Here is a 17,123-nt window from a genome sequence, read left to right as displayed (position 1 = left end):
GGTATTTCATAAGAACCCAGTTGCCCCATCAAGATACATTCCAATAAACAACGGTTCTTATGCAAATTCGTGTCAGAGAGGGTGTAGGTAACCTTTTGAGTCAGGATTGAGATAGAGTTTTTTGATTCTGTAAGTGCTTTAAGGCTTGGCTGAATGCAAACAGTTCTAACGTTTGAGCAAACCAATTATTAGGCAATTCTCCTAACTGCTTCCACAAGAGTCTCCCTATCAATTACTGAATACCCATTGTGTTTTTTTTCTCAGTCACCTGGGAGGGACCATCTATAGTCCTGTCCTGAAGGGAGTTCCTGCTAGGTCTGGTTGGACCTTTGTATGATAATTAAGATTTAAATCCCCTGTTAGGAAATCTGCTGGGTTAAGGGAATTTTCAGTGGTTAAGGTTAAATCACCTTTTTCTAACAGAATAGCCCCATACAAGTAAGATTTGAGTTAGTAAGCTACCTTTTTGCTTTTTTGACTTAGGATAATTCTGAACTGGTGAGGTATGCTCACAATGAGGTTTCCACTAAAAGTCATTTTTCTACTTTCTTCTGTTAGCAAAGCAGTTGCTGCTACAGATTGAATGCATTTGGGCCCATCCGCAGGTTACTGGATTAAGGATTTTTGATAGGAAGGCTGCGGGTTGTCAGTGGTCTCAGTGTTTTCAGGCTATGCCCTTGTTTACACTGACAACAAGATAGTATTGGAGTGTTATAGGGTCACGGAGAAGACCCTCAATTATCAATTATAAGTTTTAAATTTACCCTGACTTTTAAAGGAATAGGGCACACTGTTTTTTCTTTAGTACTTCTATCTTTTTCTTTCTCTCTTTGACTCCCTCTTTGTCTCTCTTTCTCTCCCCTCTGTCTCTCTCTTTCTCTCCCCTCTGTCTCTTTCTCTCTCTTTTCTCCTAGCCCTTTACAAACTTGGGGCCCTGGCAAGGGTGGTAGGGAACAGGTCCCACATAACTGCCCATGTCGAGAGCTGTATGCCTAAATTGGGAGGGACACCAGGGACAAGACTCCCTGGGTTCATAGCCTAGGGGTCTAAGGATGCAGTGTAGAGCTCCCTTAGATGCCTTTGGAGATACAACTTGCTAAAGCAAATCAAAGTCCGAACCATTAGTACCTAGGAGGCAAGGATGGAAGTAGATTCAGAGGTAAGGAGAATTTTGGGGCTACACTCTCAACCAGCTAACTCCAGGAGTTCGGGATGACAGCTTTATGCCTCTACTCAGCTTCCCCAGGAAAGTTGAAAGTGGAAGCTGGTTCCAGGCAGAACAACGCTCCCAACCCACAAGGATTGGGGGTTGTTAGAAAGCCCTTTCCCAGGCTGGGCACAGTGGCTCACACCTGTAATCCCAGCACTTTGGGAGGCTGAAGCTGGCGGATCACGAGGTCAGGAGATTGATACTATCCTGGCTAACACAGTGAAACTCTGGCTCTACTAAAAATACAAAAAATTAGCCGGGTATGGTGGTGGTGTTGGAACCTAAGTTAAAGTTCCACTTTGGGCAGGGGTCGCCGCGAGAGACCACTCAACTCCGAGATCACAGCGGAGAGACGCTTTTATTTCTAGCGCGCTAGGGTCCCCCGTGCATCAGGATGGCCAAGGGACCCCGAGTGCTGGTTACAGGCCGCTTATAAAGGCAACTCCTGAGGCGCGAAACCCAGACAAAGCTTTAGGCCCGAAATTCAAACAAAGCTTGAGGCACGAGATGATTGGGGCTAGTCATGGCCTGAGCAAGGTGTCTCACTCTGATTGGTCGGGGTTTGTATGCGCTGGGGGGGGGGGGGGGGGTTTCCTGGAATTGTTTTTCTGTTTGAATTCGAATTCCAGAAACATTGGGTGTTTTTCTTAGTCACTCATGGCCTATTTTCAGTGGGCGCCTGTAGTCCCAGCTCCTCGAGAGGCTGAGGCAGGAGAAGGGCATGAACATGGGAGGTGGAGCTTTCAGTGAGCCAAGATTGCACCACTGCACTCCAGCTTGGGTGGCAGAGCAAGACCCTGTCTCAAAAAACAACAAAAAACCAAAAAAAACCCAAAAACCCTTTCCCAGACAGCTTCACACCTGAGTGTTAAGTCCCGCGGCCACACTAATCATTTTTTACCGGCTGACAGGTGCCTGGTATTTTCCTCCAATTCTAAGGAAGGATAGGACAGAATAGCAAGCGAAAGTAGTCCAATATTACTCACCGCTTTGGATGTCCCTTCGTGGTCGCCAAAATGTTACCGGTGGGGGGGTCCTTGTTCTTAGAGCTCCCAAGATGGTGGTGGGTCACTTCTAAGATGGCGGCAAGCCTCTTATTCTCTGACCTGGGGTTCTTGGCCTCACAGATTCCAAGGAATGGAATCTTGGGCCATGTGGTGAGTGTTATAGCTCTATTAGAAGCTGTGGATCACGGAAGAGAACCATGGAACCCAGCGACTAGTGTTCAGCTCAGTTAGGATGAACCAGGGCACTTAGCCATGCAGGAACAATGGTGAGCCTTTAGCCTGATTGGGAGCAGCAGTGGGTACCTTGCTGGATCAGGAGTGCAGCGGATACCCTGCTGGATCCGGAGGGGTGGAAGTCAGTGGCAGGTCTGCGACGGTAGCAAACAGCAGTGGTGGACGGCAAGTGGAAGCTCAGCTCAAGCCGTAACAAACATGGACCAGAAGAGTGTGCAGTTGCAAGATTTAATAGAGTGAAAACAGAGCTCCCATAAAATGGGAGGGGACCCAAAGGGGGTTGCCCAGGTTAATTTTTAAAAGTAAAATTTGAGAAGTTTTGGGTCTTTATTTCTTCCAGTATGTTTCTGCTCATTTTTTCTCTCTCCTCTTTGTCTGCAACACTTCTTATATGTATGTTGGGACACTTTAAATGGTCCCATAGATCTCTGAGGCTCTGTTTATTTTTCATCAATCTATTTTCTCTCTGTTACTTGGATCAGATACTTTCTATTGATATATTGTTAAATTAACTAATTCCTTCTTCTGATACCTTCAATCTATTATACTTTTGGGCCCATCTAGTGAATTTTTCATATCAGTTCTTTTGCTTTTCTTCTCCAGAATTTTTATTTGGTTCTTTGCTATGGCTTTTGTTTCTTATTGATATTTCCTATTGCTGGATCATTATATTTTTCTTTGATTTTTGAACATCATAATAACTTCTTGAAATCTCTGCTAAATCCTATATATCTGGCCCCATTCAAAGTCAGTTTGTAATGACTTCTTTATTCCCCCTCTGTGAGTATGGGTCATACTTTCATAGTTTTTTGCGTATCTAGTGATTTTTAATTAAATACTGGTCATATGAGCTAATATGGCAGCTCGGGGTTCTGTTTTATTTTTCTGAGGATTGTTGTTTTCTAGCAATTTGTCTGGGATTAAACTGCAGATTCTCTCTTCTCTGTGGTGTGTAGCTACTGATACCTCTGCTCAGCTTTTTATTCTTAATTTTTAGCTTGACTTTCTGCAAGTTGCCCTTATGTCTGCTTTAGTTTAGTGGACAGCCTGTACTTTAGGAGAGGTTGTGTTAAAAAATCTGAGTCTATAAGGATTCCACCCCCTTCTGCTCAATCTGTTTGTGAGTTAGGGAATGCTTTCAGAGTTATAGCCAGTTCTCAAATCTCTGGCTTTCACTTTTTGCTAGACTCTCTTGGATTTCCACTATACACAGGTCAGAGAGAGAGATGTGGAGTGCTTATACCTTCTCAGATAATTCCATTAAATTTTTGGTTGGTCCACTTCTCATCCCAACTGGAACTACAAACCGTGGGGTTTTCCCCATTCACGTCTGACTAAGTCTGCCACATTTAGCTGGCAAAAGTGGTTTTCTCTTCCCACCTTGGGTTGAGCCTGCCCTCTCTGGAGGAAAGCTGCTGGTTTTTATAGCTGAACCACCACTCGTGCCAAGCTGTGTCCATGTTATGGGTAGAGAGGAATGGGGAGTCATCCCTGGCAAGCAGGTCATAGTTTCCATTATTTTTATCCAAAGTTTTGGAGACTTTTCATGAATAAATGCTTTTCAACTTGTTGTCTGCCTTTACTCAATTTCTGGTGCACTGAAATGGCTGTGTTTGATAATAGAAAACTTCTCTCCCTTTAGATCACTTTACCCTCTTCTATTTATAATGTTCATAAACATATCATCTACATATACTAGAACCACAGTGTGTTATGACTTTTGCTTCTTTTATCAAATATAATTTTAAAAACTAAAGAGAAGGAAAGCTTGTTATATTTATTCATATTTTTGTTGTGTTCTTCCTTTCTTCTTGTCTTCCAAAAATTCTTATTTAACATTTCTTTTCTGCATAGAAAAGTCCTGCAACTATTCTTTTAGGATAGATATGCTAGTGATAGATTCTCTTCATTTTCCTTCATCTGAGGCTGTCTTAATTTTCATTTCATTCCTCAAGAATATTTGTGCTAGATATAGGATTCTGTGTTGACAATTCTTTTATTTTAGTAGTTGAAAAATACTGTGCCATTTTCTCTGGCCTCTGTGGTTTCTGATGAGAAAGCTACGGTGAGTCAAATTATTTTTCCTTCTATAGGTAAAGTGCTGTTTCTCTCTCTCAACTTTCAAGATATTTTATTTGTCTTTAATTTTCAAAAGTTTGATGATTGATCTGTCTTGGTGTATTTTGGGGGGTTTATCTATGGGAGGGTTCACTCAGTTTCTTGAATTTTTAGGTTTTTGAGTTCCCAGTATCATCTCTGCACACTGGGTCCTGAGCGACAGAAGTGACCGCCAGAAGTGACGCTTTTTCCCAAATTCATCCTTTTGAACTTTGTGCTCCCAGAGAAGCGGCACCACCTTCAAACTCAGGTCAGGGTCACTGGCTCACTGCTATCTCCAGTTTAGAATTTAAAATCCAGAGAGCTCCCAAGAACATGAAGCTCCTTCGTCAGTGTTTCCACAGTAAATTATGCCCCAGATCAGGTTCAGAAGTTGATGAAATGCCAATTTGTTCCATGTAGTCCAAGCAGTCTAGTCAGGTTATGAGATTTGTTTGGACAAAACATGGCGCTCTAACATTTGGAGATTCACAGTGTGACCTCTTGATTTGAGTCATAGTTTTGGTACACTGAATTTTCCCATTTATTTGAGGAAAAGAAAAGGAGAGACTCATTTAATCAAGACCAACTCTTGTATTATTAACAAGCCTAGACAACCTCCAAAACATAAGGCTTCCATTCATATTTGTTCTCTAGAAATTTTTTCTCTGTATCTGAGAATGGTGGTCAAAATTCAGTCTAGAGATGACCTCAAGGTCTCTACCTCCTGTTTGGAAGTTGTCTAGGAAATCCCTTTGATAACTTACATGAGATTCATATTTTAGAATCATAAAGATTTGTTTCATTTATTACCCATTTCTTTGTGGAAATAATTCCCTCACTTGTCAATCAGTTATAAGAAGGACTCAAAATGTGCTGTGGGAAGAATGCAATCTCTCTACCTCCAAACTCACCATTTGCTTGTGAGATCAATGTTTTAACTCCTTTAAGCATGTGTATTTTCTTATTCTTCTAACCTACAAGTGATGTATGTTTGCGTTACTTTTCTCCTGGTTATTTACAACTAATTGTGGAGTAAATGAATTTAGCCATGTTTAAAAAATTTTAAGATGTCAGCAGGCAAGTGATAGAGGTTTTTTAATAGAAGTTCTCTTAGCAGCATGTTAAAAATAATGCTGAAATAATATCATCTACCTAAATGGTTGCTCCTAGCAGTCTGATGCCAAAATCTAAACAAATCAAGAATTTTTATATTTGGAGTGATGGTTGTACAAACATCACAGTATTCACATAAATATGTTGTATAAGTTAAATTATTTAAGTTTATTATTAAGTTATTATCCTTCCCATCCAAAATATTTTTTAAATCCTAAGACAACTTTATTGTAGTTTTAGTTATTACAAACGAGAGCAATCTTTAGCAAGTTTGGAATATGAAAATAATAGCTTATTTAGGCTATCTAACTGTTGAATTTGTTTCATATTTCAGTTCACCCTTGAACAATGTGGGGGCTATGGGCACTGACCCTCATCAAAAATTAGCATGTAACTGTTGCCTTCCCCAAAACTTATCTATTAATAGCCTACTATTGGCCAGAAGTCTTACTGATAACATAAACAGTTGATTAATACTTATTTTGTATGTCGTATGTATTCTATTTTGTATTTTTATAATTAAGTAAGCTAAGTAAAGAAAAGCTTATTAAGAAAATTGTAGGGAAGAGAAAATATATTTACAGTACTGTACTGTATTTATGGATACTGTAAGTTTATGTTGTCTGTTTGTAAGGTGAATTGTCCATCTGAAATGGTGGGCAGCTGCAGCTGCAGACCTCAATTTATGGTACATGTCAAGCAATTCACCTTTTTCTTGTAATGGCATGATTTTTCTCTGCTTCTTGGGAGCACTTCCAGCATCACTAGTGGCACTTTATATGGATCCCACGGTGTTATTCAAGGTTTATAGTATTGCACTAAACACAATGAAAAATATGTGAGAGCCACGAGAGATCAGTTTTTACGGTGACACACAATTTACTGGAAAGATGAACTGCTCACACAGAGATGATTATCATCACACGGTGTTTTAAGCGGATGCTTGCAAGACTTGAGCTCCCCACAATGGTAACAGAAGGTAGCTGTGAAATCATTACAATAGTACAGTATGTTCTACAGTGAATTTTATGAAGTTATGATTTAATACTGCATCTTTATGTTTATTTCCATTTCTCTCAACTGCATATGGCACTATGTATAGTCTATGTTTGTGTAAGTTTTGATAAATTTTAACTTTTTATAATAGTTACATATGTTTTGTTAGTAAATGATAAAATAGACTAATATCTACATATATTTTATGCATTCATGACATACCTAACTTTTTCTTAATATTTTCAATATTTCTAGGCTAGATGGTTCATCTGCATGTTTTTTCAAATTGTTGCAAATTTCTAAAATTTTTTAAAAAATGTATATATTTTTTGAAATCCACATATAAGTGGACTCTCAAAGTTCAAACCTGAGTTGTTCAAAGGTACTTGAATTCTCTCCCGCCTTTCTCTTTCTGTCCTTAAACACATCAACTATCCTAGCATTTTAAATGGAGTTCCTACCAATTATATTCAGAGAAACACAGTATGAAGCATGAAAATTACCTATATGGAAAGTGACTTATCACTTCATAGAGATTTTTTAAAAGTAATTTCCTTTAACTTTACTGGGAAGGAGGTTCTATGCAAAAATTTTATTTCCTGGCGTACTCAGTCTTAAGCTGCTGTATGTGTTACGCTTCTTACCAAAGTTCAGGAGGACACTATCTGTTTCCTCAGGATGGTGTCAAAATGGAGTGTTGGCAGTGTTCCTTATGTGAAGTAAAGAGATAACAGCTAGAAAGCTAATTAAAATAGAGTAGACTTGCTTTAAGGAAGTGGGCAAAACCTTTTCCTTCCCAGAAAAATTTCCTACTCCCACCCACTGCAGACTTGAAACAATAGAGTCAGCAATAAGAATGGCAACTTTATGTTCCCTTTTATGAAATTTCTAATTTTGTTTCCTTAAGTCTCTACCTCACTCTGTGTTGTCTTGGGTAGTCAAGAATTGACAAATGCTTATTTTCCTAGTAGTGGTACATTTAAAAACAATCTCCCCTCCTCTAATGTTCCTTTTCAGAAACTTTATTCCAGCCAAGAGTGACTTTATGTTGGGAGGATCTTAACACAATAACAGCAAGATAGCCCTAGAGGAAATAATTGCCTTTTGTTTCATGAATTTCTCTGACTTAGTGATATCCTGATTCCTGATTTGTAACAAGTCAGAAACACTGAAATCTCCACTTAGGAACATTAATAATATTTTCCCTAATTCACTGGATTTGATTATTGCACACAGAAGTTATTCTTCCCAGTATTTCTTTCTTTCTTTTTGAGATAGGTTATCACTCTGTTGCCCAGACTGGAGTGCAGTGGCAAGATTACAGTTCATTGCAGCTTCAATCTCCTAGGCTCAAGTGATCTTCCCACCTCAGCCTCCTGAGTAGCTGGGAGTGCAGCTACGCGCCACCACACCTGGTTAATTTCTGTTTTTTTTTTTTCATTACAGACAAGGTCTCGCCATGTTGCCCAGGCTGTTCTCAAACTCCTGAGCTCAAGTGATCTTCCTGTCTCAGCCTCCTGAAATGCTGAGATTACAGGTGTGAGCCACTGTGCCCAGTCCCAGTATTTCCCACTATAATCAAATGGTGCCACCACCATTTGGCTTATATTTCTACATTAAAAGGAAAGTGAAAAGAGAAAGGGCAAAGAATCAATCATAAACTTGGGCATGATTACTGGGTCATCAAAAATGTTAAAGCATATAAAGACAAAAGAGTAAGTTGTTGAAAAAGTAAAGTTCAGTGAAAAATAAAAGGAAATAATGGGGAAAAACTATGACTTTATTAGAAACTGATATATAATTAGAATGTAGATTTTTGGTGAGGGATTAGTGGTAAGAAAATAATTGTAAGTAAACTTGTGTTATTTATTTATACCCATTCTTATTTTTAAAAAGATATGTGGTGGTAAATATTTATGTAAATGTCTTCCTAATTGAAAAACACAATGAAACAAAAATAGTGGCATTTCTTTTTAACAGTGTTATGTTTAACAATGGAATTGCTTCCTATCTGTCTGGAAAAGTGAAGGTATACTAATACCTCACACTTGTATAACCTTTGTAATTACAGAGCATTTTCACATTCTTTTGATTTTCATAATAGCTTCATTAGGTCAATAGATCTTACTCTATTATGAAGGTGGGGAAACAGCCCATGCTGCTAAGGACTTGCCTAAAGTGGCGTCATTAATAATTATCAGCACCAGAACTAGAGTTCAAGTCTCCTCTTATTTAGGAATTTTCTTCCACTGTTTGGACTCTCAGGTAACTTTTCCAAGATCTTTTCCAGTTTCTCTAGTTTTAGCTAATATATAAACATGTCATAATATTTTTATAGCCAAACAGTGCTGTCTGAGATTTTAAATCTTGAAATTTGAGAATGCCTGAAGGTTAGTGTGCTGGATATTCTCTATTCATTCTCCATCCTCCTCCGCCCTGCTCTGGGTCCTGGGAGACTGGCCAGAGTGAACTGCATCAGGGGGCTTCTGGTTAGGTTCAGCAGGAGATTGGAGGCTGGGAGGAGAGCAAGATCTGGTATTTATTCCTCAGCTCCTTCCCTGCTGGGCCATGGACTGGCAGTGGCTGTACTCCTTAACTGAAGGTGTAGCCAACCCTATGAGCCCCCTCCCCATGTCCTCAGCCCTCACCATTCCTTATGCATGGTGGTGGCTTCTTCTTTTGCAAATACCTGCCACTCTCTACCTGATGGCTTTTTCTGGCCGTAGAAACATGCTCAGCCCATGTGCAGGACCTGCCAGAGGTTCTGGATAGATGCTTTCTCCAGGGAACACCCCTTAATGAATGATGTGTAGGAATTGGTAGATAAATATCTCTGTTTCTGTTCCCCTGAGTTGGAACAGCTATGAGCTGTATTCTACACCCATTTCCCAGTGGGTCCCTATCAAAACAGAGCCCCAGATGCACTCAGTGGTGATCTCCTAATCTATGCATTCTGTATTGGCTTCTTTCCCTGCCCTGTCTCATTTACCCACTTACTTCCAGTGCCTCCTGGAATTGCCATCAAAATTTGCTAGTAGTGCGCAAATCCTTGCTTCAAGTTCAACTTCTAGGGGAACACAATCCAATAGAGAAGCCATAGCTTGTATAAGACAGCTGCCTCCTATAACCATAGCTTGCTCTACACATTCTGAGAACTTCTTTCTCCTCTTATCTCTTCAGGCTAGGCGTAGTCACAGAAACACATTGTTGCTAGCACCAGATGATTCACCATCCCTTATACATACAGCTGCAGGATAGACTGGGCAGTGTAGTCTTTATGCTGAGTGTGGCTAACACTGGATATTCTTTTTTTTTTTTTTTTTTTTTTGAGACGGAGTCTCACTCTGTCACCCAGGCTAGAGTGCAGTGGCGTGATCTCGACTCACTGTAAGCTCTGCCTCCTGGGTTCACGCCATTCTCCTGCCTCAGCCTCCCGAGTAGCTGGGACTACAGGTGCCCACCACCACGCCTGGCTAATTTTTTGTATTTTTAGTAGAGATGGGGTTTCACCGTGTTAGCCAGGATGGTCTCGATCTCCTGACCTCATGATCCACCCGCCTTGGCCTCCCAAAGTGCTGGGATTACAGGCGTGAGCCACCGCACCCAGCCAACATTGGATATTCTTTTATTTAGGAAGAAGGTAAGAATTAGAGGAGTGGACATCTTGTTTTTTTTTTTTTGAGACAGAGTCTTGCTCTGTGACCCAGGCTGGAGTACAAAAAACATCTCGGCTCACTGCAACCTCCACCTCCTGGGTTTATGCTGTTCTCACGTCACAGCCTCCTGAGTAGCTAGCACCTGCCACCACGCCTGGCTAATTTTTGTATTTTTAGTAGAGATGGGGTTTCGCCATGTTGGTCAGGTTGGCCTTGAACTCCTGACCTCACGTGATCCACCTGCCTTGGCCTCCCAAAGTGCTGGGATTACAAACGTGAGCCACGGCATCCAGCCAGAGTGGACATCTTTTAGTAACTGCAACAGAGGCATGTTTCAAATACTATAATTTTTTGAGACACATGAGATAATTAAATGATTGACAACAATACTAATTAGGCCAGCAATGATTACAGTGCTATTGCCACCATAATGTCAGTACAAGGTTGGGGTTATTGGTTGCTGTCAGGATGGTGGCTGTTAGAAAAGAGCTTGTTCTGCCCTGGATGTATTCTTCATGGAGGCGAAGTTCTTGCAATTTTTCTGTAGTGCCAACCTGATGACACACTAACCATGTACTTCTTAGTTACAACAAAGTTTTTAAACACCCAGCCGCCTAACTTACTTTGTTTCTCATCTCAGGCATTGCTGTGACAATAGTTACACTCAGTTGTAGCAAAAATAAAAATTTTCTTTTTACATATCAATGAAAATTTGTAGGGGCTGCTGGGAGGGATTTGCTCTCCCAAATGCAGTGGTCGTGAATCCCCATGTTAGGTATTTTAGGAAATATAAAATAAGTAATAAACAGACTCTTCCCTCTAGGACTCCAGGTTTGGTAGTAATGGAGGATGGGGCGAGGAGCGAAGAGAAATTCTGTGTGGGAGGAAATGATAACACAAGCGTGAGTGGCGGAAATCTTTGTTAAGATGTTAATCATTGTGGGTTCCCAGTCCTACCTTGGCTTATTGTCAACATTATGCAAGCTTCCCTAAAGAAATAAGGTAATAGGGAAGAATAAAGGGGTACCTTTGAAGACCAAGAAAGAGTGGAAGTTTTGGGTCACTGGGAAGGGATGAAGATTGGTGGGCCTATGGGTAATAGGGACTCTTGCCTGTTCCGTGGTCATGTCCTGCTGGGTAATACGTCAGAAAGGACAGCTGCATGGTGTCTCAGAGATGCTCCACTCCAAGCACCAGGGCGTCCAGCTGAGGCAAAGTCCCCTCACCACACTCCCCCTTTCCTACTTAGCATTGGAACAGAAAGGTTTGGCAGTGAGAATATCAGACGGGATCAAGGTAGGTGTGAGATTAGAAACCCTTCTCCCAGTTTCTGTAGATGCACTTTTCCCAGATTCTGGTGTAAGCCAAGGAGGTAAGAGGACTCCAGTAATGACAGTTTGAATTTCCTGCCAGCTCAGAGAGCCAGAGACTTGAGATGAATTTAAGTTGATATAAAAAAAATAAAGAGCAGAATTTTTTGGACACCTACATGTGGTGGAGTAAGATGGAATTTGCTCCATGCATAAAAAAACAGAGACAAAAAGGGCAGAATATGGCAAGGGCTCTAGGGGAGGCTAAGCAATGGAATGTAGCTATAATAAATCATGACATGTTATTTGCAATTTGGGAACATTGCAGTCTCTTCTCCACAGAGCTTCTTCCAACTGGGCAGAGGAAAGAACAGTTAAATGGAGAAGGGAAGGAATGATTTTCTCTCAGATTCTTTTCTTGCTTGCTCCAATTTCATAACATAAAGTACGATAACAAGTAACTGTACATGTTGTAAATGTTTATTAGTCAAGTATTAAGAAAATAGTCTGTTAATTCCTTCTTTTATGGTAGTCATATGTCACACTGATTTTTATGTCACAAAATTCATATTGCCCATCCTCTGGATTATAGAGACAGACACAACATTGTTTGGTGTCAGTGTCAAGGCATCATGGCACACACGGTGAAGATCCCTTCGCCCTTCTATTTCTCCATCTCATAGACTCCTTTGTTATTCTGCAGGCTTCAGAGCAGAGACCTCTGTGCAATTTCTGTTTTTCCTGGTAGAAATTACAGTTGGTTGGGTAGGGTTACAGGCATTTTCTACATAAAATCTGTATTTCCTGGATTCCAAAGCACTTGATGAAAATAGATTTTTTTTTTTTTGAGACGGAGTCTTACTCTGTCTTGCCCAGGCTGGAGTGCAGTGGCACGATCTTGGCTCACTGCAGCCTCCACCTCCAGGATTCAAGCAATTCTCCTGTCTCAGCCTCCTAAGTAGCTGGGACTACAGGTGTGTGCCACCGCACCTGACTAATTTTGTATTTTTAGTAGAGACGGGGTTTCACCATGTTGGCCAGGCTGGTCTTGAACTCCTGACCTCAGGTGATTCACCCCCAACTGGGCCTCCCAAAGTGTTGGGATTACAGGTGTGAGCCACCATGCCTGGCAAAAATAGATTTTTAATGTTTGGAATTCAACATGTGTCTTTCAGTCAAAGTCAAAAGAAATCTATTTGTTTCCAGAGAATCTCAAGTTATGCTGTGTTTGTCATTGTGTACAAGTATGCTTGGTATTTCATGGAAGATATCATTTAATCTGATCGCCAATGCAGATAAGTTATTTGTAACAGTACTTGATGCAGGTAAATTTTAATTTTAGACCTCCAATTGGCTTTTAAAACCTTTTAAATATTTAATACAATTCAGCAAAAACTAAACTTTATTTATTGATTTAATTTTTTTCTTTGTTTGTTTGAGATGGAGTCTCGCCCTGTTGCCCATGCTGGAGTGCAATGGTGCAATCTCGGCTCACTGCAACCTCCACCTTTTGGGTTCAAGTGATTCTCCTGCCACAGCCTCTAGAGTAGCTGGGATTACAGGTGCACACCACCACGCTCGGCTAATTTTTTATATCTTTAGTAGAGACAGGGTTTCACCATGTTGTCCAGGCTGGTCTCTAACTCTTGACCTCAGGTGATCCACCCCCCTTGGCCTCCCAAAGGGTTGGGATTACAGGCATGAGCCACTGCGCCCAGCTGACTTTGTTTTTTAATGTGGAAGATTGCCTGATCTAGCTGAACAATGAATTTTAAAACAATAGGGGTTGTTACGTACTTTGGGCTATGTTAGAAAATTTTCAAAGTTGTCGTTTGTTTGTTTGTTTGTTTGTTTGAGACGGAGTCTCACTCTGTCACCCAGATGGGAGTGCAGTGGCACGATCTCAGCTCACTGCAATGTCCACCTTCCTGATTCAAGGAATTCTCCTGCCTCAGCCTCCAGAGTAGCTGGGATTACAGGCTCATGTCACCATGCCAGGCTAATTTTTGTATTTTTAGTAGAGACGGGGTTTCCTCATGTTGCCCAGGCTGCTCTCAAAACTCCTGGCCTCAAGTGATCCACCTGCCTCAGCCTCCCAAAGTGCTGGGATTACAGGTGTGAGAGCCTGTAATCTGGCTAGAAAATTTTCAAAGTTTTGAGCAATGTGTTTGACCAATTCGTGTGCTGAAGAAGAGTTTTGCTTGGGAATGGTACATCTATTAAAAGTTTCTAGCTAACCTTTTCCCCTAAAATGTTTATTGAAATGTTTAATATTTAACAGAAATAATATGAAAATATATAAAGAAAAAGTTAATAACCCCCTTTCCCACCCCTCCAGCCATTTTCTCTTCTGTTCCTCCCTCAGAGGAGGATTCTTGTCCATCTTTTTTCATGTTCTTGCATGATGTGCATATATAGGATTTTTGTTAAAATGTAGCAATGACGGTTGCGCACACACACCCCCTCAGATCTCTTCACTATTTCTGTGCACTCCGACTCCTTGTGTAGTTATCTTCCCAACAGCCCAGCCCTGCATCACTTTATGAGCAAATGACCTTCAGGTTACTGGAATGTGCTTCATTTGTGCATACTGGAGGCCGTAAGTGCTTATGAATTTATGCTTCCACCCCCCAACCCTTAACTAATGACTGATAGGTGCAAAAGTATAAACTTCAGCTCTTGCCCCCCTCATCAGTATAATTTGGTCAATCACTCCAGGTAGTTTCCCAGCTTTGGTTTGCTTTTTGACACTAAAAACAATGCTATAATATAAAACTTTCTACATATATTCTATATATTTACCAAAAGTATATTTTTTGTGTGTGAAAGAGAGCCTCCACTTGAGTCTACTAAAGTTGAACTAAGCCACTTTCTACAATATTGAGATAAAGTGTTGGAGCTGGAAGTATGAAGAGGGATTTATGGGGGGCTAGGCAAATGAATCTTTGTCCTTTCAACAAGTATTTACTGTCCTCCTACTATGTGCAGGCTCTGTGTACTGTCTACTATTCAGTGCAGGACAAAACAGAAATGGTTCCTGCCCTCACGGAGCTCGTCTAGTGGGGGAGTAAGATATTAAGCAATGATGTCATGTGTAAATCTTTGCAAATTGAATAAGTGCTATGAAGAATGAATAGAAGGTGCTCTGTAAGAATTAATTGGGGGCCTAATTTAGAAATGGAAAAACCTCTCTGGAGAATTGACAGTAGAAAAAAAATTAAAACTTTTTTTTTTTTTTGAGACAAAATCTTGCTCTGTCCCCCAAGCTGGAATACAGTGGTGAGATCTCAGTTCACTGCAAACTCTGCCTCCTGGGTTTGAGCAATTATTCTGCCTCAGCCTCCTGAGTAGATGGGATTACAGGCGGCTGCCACCACTCCTGGCTAATTTTTTTGTATTTTTAGTAGAGACAGGGTTTCACCATGTTGTCCAAGCTGGTCTTGAACGCCTGACCTCAGGTAATCCACCTGCTTCGGCCTCCCAAAGTGCTGGGATTACAGGCTTGAGCTGCTGCACCCGACCTAAAAATTAAAACTTTTACCCAATGTTTAAGTTATTTACACAGCCCTAAAATTCATTCTAAAGAATTTTATTTTGTATTTATTTGAATTGAATAGATTTGGAATTGAGCTTTGCTCCAACTCACAATGGCTGCGGAACAGCCACCTTTGCCGCAGAATTCCTCTCAAACCCTTATGATAGAGCAACAGGAAATCTGTAAGTATGACAGGTGGCCAAAATAGCTGGAAAAATGTTTGACTAGTAAATGTATCATGCTGGGGTATCTGGAGCATCTGAATCCCACCACCGCCACCACTCTGTAAGAGGAAAACCTGGTGGAACAAATTAATTGAGGGCTGGGACTTCTGGGGTAGGGAGAAAGGAAGGGAGGGAAGATGAAGGAGACCAGGAGAGGATCTCAATGTCCGAAAAAGTCCCTGGCATGTGGTAGGTGTCCAGTAAATATTTATTGAATAAATGATTGCACGAATGATGCTCAGCAGGGGTATATTGCACATGGACTGCCCAGCAGCCTCATAGGGGTAAAACGCTGTTTTGCATTAGCCCCTGGAATCTCTATGTGTGCATGGTAGTCTGATGATTAGACTGGTAATGTCTTGTGCCTGCCTTGATTTCTAGATGGTAAGGGCTCAAATAAGAATATGAACCAGCTTATGGGGTAATTGTCAGATATTAATGAAATATGGCAGTAGGCATACCTAGGGCCAAAACAGAAGTGAGGGAGGCCCCTTGCTTGGCCAGATCAGGAGTCACTGTCCAGAGGTTTAGATCCCATCATTTTCCTGCACCAAAGCTGGATGTAGTGGGCAGTCAGCAGGGAGCCAAGGACTTGTGTGTGGTCAGGGTCAAGAAAGGCAAAATTGGTCAGAGAAATGCATATCCTGTTGGTGAGATGGAGAAGACCTATTCCTTCTCACCTCAAACCAAGACTCACCGTAAATACGCTATACATAATCATGATGATCTCCTGACTATTTTGAGTAGCTTGCCAGAAGGGTAAGATGAGAAAAGAGATCTAATTTACATTTTTTAAAATGGCAATTAGAGGGAGATCACAATAGCCAAAAAAGATTAGCTATTTATTAAGCACATATGCACACTCTGTTTAGGTGCTGTGGGATATTGGAGGATTTAGATGGGGAGGAGAGAAAAAGAATTTGCACTCAGACTCCAGAATTTGAAATCACACGTTGGATTGTATACACAGGTATACTTCAGAGATATTGCAAGTTCAGTTCCAGGCCACCATAATAAAGCAAGTTACACAAATTTTTTGGTTTCCCAGCGCATATAAAAGTTATGTTTACATTATATTATATATTATATTATAGTCTATATTTGCAAAAGTACAATGTATATACCTCGATTAAAAATACTTTATTGTTGGCCGGGTGCGGTGGCCCACGCCTGTAATCCCAGCACTTTGGGAGGCTGAGGTGGGTGAATCACGAGGTCAGGAGATCGAGACCATCCTGGCTAACATGGTGAAACCCCGTCTCTACTAAAAACACAAAAAATTAGCCAGGCGTGGTGGCAGATGCCTGTAGTCCCAGCTACTTGGGAGGCTGAGGCAGGAGAATGGCGTGAACCCGGGAGGTGGAGCTTGCAGTGAGCCAAGATCGCGCCACTGCAGTCCAGCCTGGGTGACAGAGCGAGACTCTGTCTCAAAAAAAAAAAAAAAAAAAAAGAAAAAGAAAAACTTTATTGTTAAAAATGCTACTGATCATCTAAACCTTCTGTGAGTTGTAATCTTTTTGCTGTTGGAGGATTTTACCTCTATGTTAATGGTTACTGACTGATCAGCATGGTGAAGGTTAGGGTGGCTATGGCAATTTCTTAAAAAAAGACAGCAGTGAAGTTTGCCTCATCAATTGACTCTTCCTTTTATGACAGATTTATCTGTAGCATGTGATGCTGTTTGATAGCATTTTATCCACACAGTAGGATCTCTTTCAAAATTAAAAGTCAGTCGCCT

At 40.9% G+C, this 17,123-nt stretch overlaps 1 protein-coding gene across 7 annotated transcripts in view; it reads left to right on the top strand.

The window, feature by feature from the left end:
* The window catches only part of ENTPD1 (ectonucleoside triphosphate diphosphohydrolase 1), a 211,363-nt gene that overhangs the window by 24,749 nt on the left and 169,491 nt on the right, over positions 1-17,123 (top strand). Inside the window, exon 1 of one of the 7 annotated variants that reach the window (XM_031652612.1) lies at positions 15,244-15,343. The exons of the other annotated variants lie outside the window; for them this stretch is intronic. The gene's annotated coding sequence lies outside the window, so the exon portion shown is untranslated. Of the gene's footprint in view, positions 1-15,243; positions 15,344-17,123 lie in introns of those variants that run through there. 7 annotated transcript variants of the gene reach the window in all.

The sequence above is a fragment of the Papio anubis genome, chromosome 11, assembly GCF_008728515.1.
Source record: "Papio anubis isolate 15944 chromosome 11, Panubis1.0, whole genome shotgun sequence".
In the NCBI taxonomy this organism is placed as follows: Eukaryota; Metazoa; Chordata; class Mammalia; order Primates; family Cercopithecidae; genus Papio; species Papio anubis.
This window is presented reverse-complemented; position numbering and strand designations above follow the sequence as displayed.